Below are 6,760 nucleotides of genomic sequence, written 5' to 3'. Positions count from 1 at the left end.
ACTCTAAGTTTGGTGTTGTGAGGCCACAACCAAACTCTAAGTTTGGTGTTAAGATCCCATATCCAAACTCTAAGTTTGGTGTTGGGACTATACAACATTGACCTGATCACCTTGTGGCTCCATGAGAGCCACTGTCAAGCTATTGACATTAAAGAAGCGCTTGTTGGGAAGCAACCCAATTTTATTTTTATTTTATTGTTATTTTGTGTTTTATTAGGTACATGATCATGAGGAGTCACGAAAAAATCATAAAAATTAAAAACAGAATCAAAAACAGCAGAAGAAAAAAATCACACCCTGGAGGACGCACAGGCTGGCGTTCAACGCCAGTAAGATGCATCTGGCCGGCGTTCAACGCCAGAACAGAGCACCATTCTGGCACTGAACGCCAGAAACAAGCAACATTCTGGCGCTGAACGCCAGGAATGTGCCTAGAGAAGAAAAGCTGGTGCTGAACGCCAATAACAAGTATGGAACTGGCGTTCAACGCCAGAAACATGCTTTACATGGGCGTTGAACGCCCAGAACGTGCACCAATGGGCGTTTAAACGCCAGAATGGTGTGTAAAGGCATTTTACATGCCTATTTGGTGCAGGGATGGAATTCCTTGACACCTCAGGACCTGTGGACCCCACAGGATCACCTCAGGATCTGTGGACCCCACAGGATTCCCACCTACCATATTCTCACCTTACCTCCTAATCCTAGTTTTTGTGATTACTCTTCCCCATGTCACACTTCCCAACAACTTTCACCAATCACCTCAATTCCTCTTCCCAATCAACCCATTCACCACTCACATCCATCCACTCTTCCCCATAAACCCCACCTACCTTTAAAAATTCAAAAACATTTTTCCACCATTCCCACCCTAAATGGCCGAATACACACTACCCCCTCTCCCTATAAATACCCTTCCATTCTACTTTATTTTCACACAACACAACCCCTTCTTCTTCACTTGGCCGAACCTACATCTCTCCCTCTCTACCATATTCTCTTCTTCTTCTTCTTCCTCTCTTCTTTCTTCTATTGCTCGAGGGCGAGCAATATTTTAAGTTTGGTGTGGTAAAAGCATAAGCTTTTTGTTTTTCCATTACCATCAATGGCACCTAAGGCCGGAGTATCCTCTAGAAAAGGAAAAGGGAAGACAAAAGCTTCCACCTCCGAGTCATGGGAGATGGAAAGATTCATCTCTAAGAGCCATCAAGACCACTTCTATAATGTTGTGGCAAAGAAGAAGGTGATCCCTGAGGTCCCTTTCAAGCTCAAGAAAAATGAGTATCCGAAAATCCGACATGAAATCCGAAGAAGAGGTTGGGAAGTCTTAACCAACCCCATGCAACAAGTCGGAATCTTAATGGTTCAAGAGTTCTATGCAAATACATGGATCACTAGGAACCATGATCAAAGTATGAACCCGAATCCAAAGAATTATCTCACAATGGTTCGGGGGAAATACTTAGATTTTAGTCCAGAAAATGTGAGGTTGGCGTTTCACTTGCCCATGATGCAAGGAGATGAACGCCCCTACACTAGAAGGGTCAATTTTAATCAAAGGTTGGACCAAGTCCTTATGGACATATGTGTGGAAGGAGCTCAGTGGAAGAGAGACTCCAAAGGCAAGCCAGTCCAACTAAGAAGACTGGACCTCAAGCCTGTGGCTAGAGGATGGTTGGAGTTCATTCAACGCTCCATCATTCCTACTAGCAACCGATCTGAAGTTACTGTGGATCGGGCCATCATGATTCATGGCATCATGATTGGAGAGGAAGTAGAAGTTCATGAGGTCATCTCCAATGAAATCTACAAAATAGCCGACAAGCCCTCACCCATGGCAAGGCTAGCTTTTCCTCACCTTATTTGCCATCTGTGTTACTCAGCTGGAGTCATCATAGAAGGAGACATCCTCATTGAAGAGGATAAGCCCATCACCAAGAAGAGGATGGAGCAAGCAAGAGAAAACCTTCACGGTTCTCAAGAGATGCATGAGGAAGCTCATCATCAAGAAATCCCTGAGATGCCTCAAGGGATGCACTTTCCTTCCAACAACTATTGGGAGCAACTCAACACCTCCTTAGAAGATTTGAGCCACAATGTAGAACAATTAAGGGTGGAACATCATGAGCACTCCATCATTCTCCAAGAAATAAGAGAAGATCAAAGAGCAATGAGGGAGGAACAACAAAGGCAAGGAAGGGACATAGAAGAGCTTAAGGACATTGTTGGTCCTTCAAGAAGAAGACGCCACTAAAGATGGATTCATTCCTTGTTCTTTATTTCTTTCTGTTTTCGGTTTTTAATGTTGTGTTTATCTATGTTTTGTGTCTTTATTTCATGATTATTAGTATGTAGTAACTATGTCTTAAAGCTATGAATAAATTCCATTAATCCTTCACCTCTCTTAAAAGAAAAATGTTTTAATTCAAAAGAACAAGAAGTACATGAATTTCGAATTTATCCTTGAATTTAATTTAATTATATTGATGTGGTGACAATACTTTTTGTTTTCTGAATGAATGCTTGAACAGTGCATATGTCTTTTGATCTTGTTGTTTATGAATGTTAAAATTGTTGGCTCTTGAAAGAATGATGAACAAAGAGAAATGTTATTGAGGATCTGAAAAATCATGAAATTGATTCTTGAAGCAAGAAAAAGCAGTGAAAAAGCAAAGGCTTGCGGAAAAAAAAAGTGGCGAAAAAAATAAAAAAAAAAGAGAAAAAGCAAGCAGAAAAAGCCAATAGCCCTCAAAACCAAAAGGCAAGGGTAAAAAGGATCCAAGGCTTTGAGCATCAATGGATAGGAGGGCCCAAGGAAATAAAATCCAGGCCTAAGCGGCTAAATCAAGCTGTCCCTAACCATGTGCTTGTGTCATGAAGGTCCAAGTGAAAAGCTTGAGACTGAGTGGTTAAAGTCGTGATCCAAAGCAAAAGAGTGTGCTTAAGAGCTCTGGACACCTCTAACTGGCGACTCTAGCAAAGCTGAGTCACAATCTGAAAAGGTTCACCCAGTTATGTGTCTGTGGCATTTATGTATCTGGTGGTAATACTGGAAAACAAAGTGCTTAGGGCCACGGCCAAGACTCATAAGTAGATGTGTTCAAGAATCAACATACTTAACTAGGAAAGTCAATAACACCATCCGAAATTCTAAGTTCCTAGAGAAGCCAATCATTCTAAACTTCAAAGGAAAAAGTGAGATGCCAAAACTGTTCAGAAGCAAAAAGCTACAAGTCCCGCTCATCTAATTATAATTGATATTCATTGATATTCTGGAATTTAGAGTATATTCTCTTCTTTTTATCCTATTTGATTTTCAGTTGCTTGGGGACAAGCAACAATTTAAGTTTGGTGTTGTGATGAGCGGATAATTTATACGCTTTTTGGCATTGTTTTTAGGTAGTTTTTAGTAAGTTCAAGCTACTTTTAGGGATGTTTTCATTAGTTTTTATGTTAAATTCACATTTCTGGATTTTACTATGAGTTTGTGTGTTTTTCTGTGATTTCAGGTAATTTCTGGCTGAAATTGAGGGACTTGAGCAAAACTCTGAAAAAGGCTGACAAAAGGACTGCTGATGCTATTGGAATCTGACCTCCCTGCACTCGAAATGGATTTTCTGGAGCTACAGAACTTCAATTGGCGCGCTCTCAACGGCTTTGGAAAGTAGACATCCAGAGCTTTCCAGCAATATATAATAGTCCATACTTTATTTGGGAATTGACGACGTAACTTGGCGTTGAACGCCAAGTACATGCTGCTGTCTGGAGTTAAACACCAGAAAAACGTCATGATCCGGAGTTGAACGCCCAAAACACGTCATAACTTGGAGTTCAACTCCAAGAGAAGCCTCAGCTCGTGGATAAATCAAGCTCAGCCCAAGCATACACCAAGTGGGCCCCGGAAGTGGATTTATGCATCAATTACTTACTCATGTAAACCCTAAGAGCTAGTTTATTATAAATAGAACATTTAACTAGTGTATTAGACATCTCTTGACCATTCAGTGTTTTGATCACCTTCTAGGGGGCTGGCCATTCGGCCATGCCTGAACCTTTCACTTATGTATTTTCAACAGTAGAGTTTCTGCACACCATAGATTAAGGGTGTGGAGCTCTGCTGTACCTCAAGTTTCAATACAATTACTATTACCTTCTATTCAATTCTCTTTTATTCTTATTCCAAGATATACGTTGCACTTAACTTTGATGAATGTGATGATCTGTGACACTCATCATCATTCTCACCTATGAACGCGCGTGATTGACAACCACTTCCGTTCTACCTTAGGCCGGGCGCATATCTCTTAGATTCCCCAACAGAATCTTCGTGGTATAAGCTAGATAGATGGCGGCATTCATGGGGATCCGAAAAGTCTAACCTTGTCTGTGGTATTCCGAGTAGGATCCTGGGAATCCGGAAGGTCTAACCTTGTCTGTGGTATTCCGAGTAGGATTCCGGTATTGAATGACTGTGACGAGCTTCAAACTCCTGAAGGCTGGGCGTGATGACAAACGCAAAAGAATCAATGGATTCTACTCCAACCTGATTGAGAACCGACAGATGATTAGCCGTGCTGTGACAGAGCATTTGGACCATTTTCACTGAGAGGATGAGATGTAGCTATCAACAAGGGTGATGCCTCCAGACGATTAGCCGTGCAGTGACAGCGCATAGGACCATTTTCCCGAGAGGATTAAAAGTAGCCATTAATGATGGTGATGCCCTACATACAGCTTGCCATGGAAAGGAGTAAGAAGGATTGGAAGAGCGAGTAGTGAAGTAGAGTTTCAAGAGGAGCACAGCATCTCCATACGCCTATCTGAAATTCCCACTCTTGATTTACATAAGTATTTCTATCCCTTTTATTTTCTTTTTATTATTGATTTTCGAAAACCAAAACTATTTAATCTGCCTAACTGATATTTACAAGGTGACCATAGCTTGCTTCATACCAACAATCTCTGTGGGATCGACCCTTACTCGCGTAAGGTTTATTACTTGGACGACCCAGTACACTTGCTGGTTAGTTGAACGGAGTTGTGAATTCAAATAGAGCCAATTATTAAATTTCATACAAGTACAAAGAGCATGGATCACAATTTCGTCCACCAGCATACAACTGGAGCAGTTAACGTTCCACATCAGCAACGTTTAGACAGCACTTCTGCGAGGGACTAACGGAGAGGCACGTTTTTTAATTTAAGGGATTTAGTTGGTCATTTTTAAAAATCAAGGACTAAATTGAATACCGATTTGAAAATCAAGGACCATTTTAGGTATTTACTCTATTGTTTAATATTTAATGGTTTATATTAAAAAAAAATTTGGTGGGTTTGACTCACCAACACGCCGTTAAACGGGATGAGAGAGGAATTTAAAATTGTCTCACTAGGTGGGACGGGGCGGGTCAACCCACCAGATGACGAACTTTTGGCAGGGCGGGTTTCTCCTTTTCTCACCCCTATATCAAACCACTCTATATTTTTATATTTTCATTTTGTTTATACCACTTCCAATTAGGGATATCAACGGGGTAAGGCGGGGGCAGGGGATGCCTCCCTGCTCCCCATCCCCATTTGCTTCCTATCCCTGTTCTCGTTTTTCGCTGTGAAAAAATATTTGCTCCCTATTCTCATTTTTCACAGGGTTTTATTTCTCGCGGGAACCCCATTCCTATATCTCTGATAGTTCTGACTAATTATTAATTTCCAGAACAGAGAGCAGTGGACGAAGTGGGGGATGCGACAGCAGAAAAGAGAATGGACATGACGATAAAGTTGTGAAAAGGAACGCCACGAATACAAAGAAAGACGTATTGAGGATGATGAAACGGTGAGGGGTGACAACGTGGTGAGACGAGAGAGTGGCGAGAAAGTAGTTGCAGAGATGTTGGATGGAGTCTGAACGACGTTAGGGATCTATGAATTGAAGAAGGATTATGCATATGAGGATCTCTCAATCATCAGAAGACACAGCCTTCCTTTTGCTAATGGAATTTTTTCAGAAATAAAATAAAAAAGTTAATTATTTTTTTATACCTGATTTTTTAACTTTAATTTTTCAAATATGTTTTTTTTTTTTTATTTTGAATGAGTGGCCACGCCGAACTCTATCTTTTTTATAGAGTTCGCCTAACTCCGTTGAACTTCACTTCAACTTTTTCCAAAATCCACGAAATCCAAATTTTTAAGTCATTATCATCGTATCCAATAATAGAAGTACACAAAAATACACCGACAATAAATATGGCTTCTTCAAGAAATACACAGATATACAGAAATAAGCTATATTTAACAAGATTTTTTTCTCCTTATAAATTTTAAAAAAATCATTATTTCCCGAGAAAAATACGACTGTGTACTCTTATGTAGTCCTATGTACTTTGGAAACGATGATAATGGTTGCTTTGTCTATTGTGAAGCTTAGAAATTTGAATTAGCTATTTTTTTTTTAGAATTTGAGGAGAGGTTCGCCGTAGTTAGGCGAACTTTATAAAAATTATAAAGTTCGCCGATGTGCGATAAACTTTCTTTAAATAAAAAAAATCGTATTTAAAAAATTAAAGTTAAAAAATAGAATTTTAAAAAATAATAATATTTTTTATATTATTTCAGAAAAAAATTCTTTTGCTAATACTATTAGTATTGTTGATTATTAATTAGAACCATTAAACTAGTTTAAATGAAACGAAATATTTGAAATTTTCTGCTCGTGTCAGTGCTCGTGTCAGTGCTTCCCATTCTGCAAGCGTAGTCAGAT

The sequence above is a fragment of the Arachis stenosperma genome, chromosome 8, assembly GCF_014773155.1.
Source record: "Arachis stenosperma cultivar V10309 chromosome 8, arast.V10309.gnm1.PFL2, whole genome shotgun sequence".
NCBI lineage: Eukaryota > Viridiplantae > Streptophyta > Magnoliopsida > Fabales > Fabaceae > Arachis > Arachis stenosperma.
The sequence above is the reverse complement of the archived record's forward strand: the minus strand, read 5'-3'. Positions refer to the sequence as shown.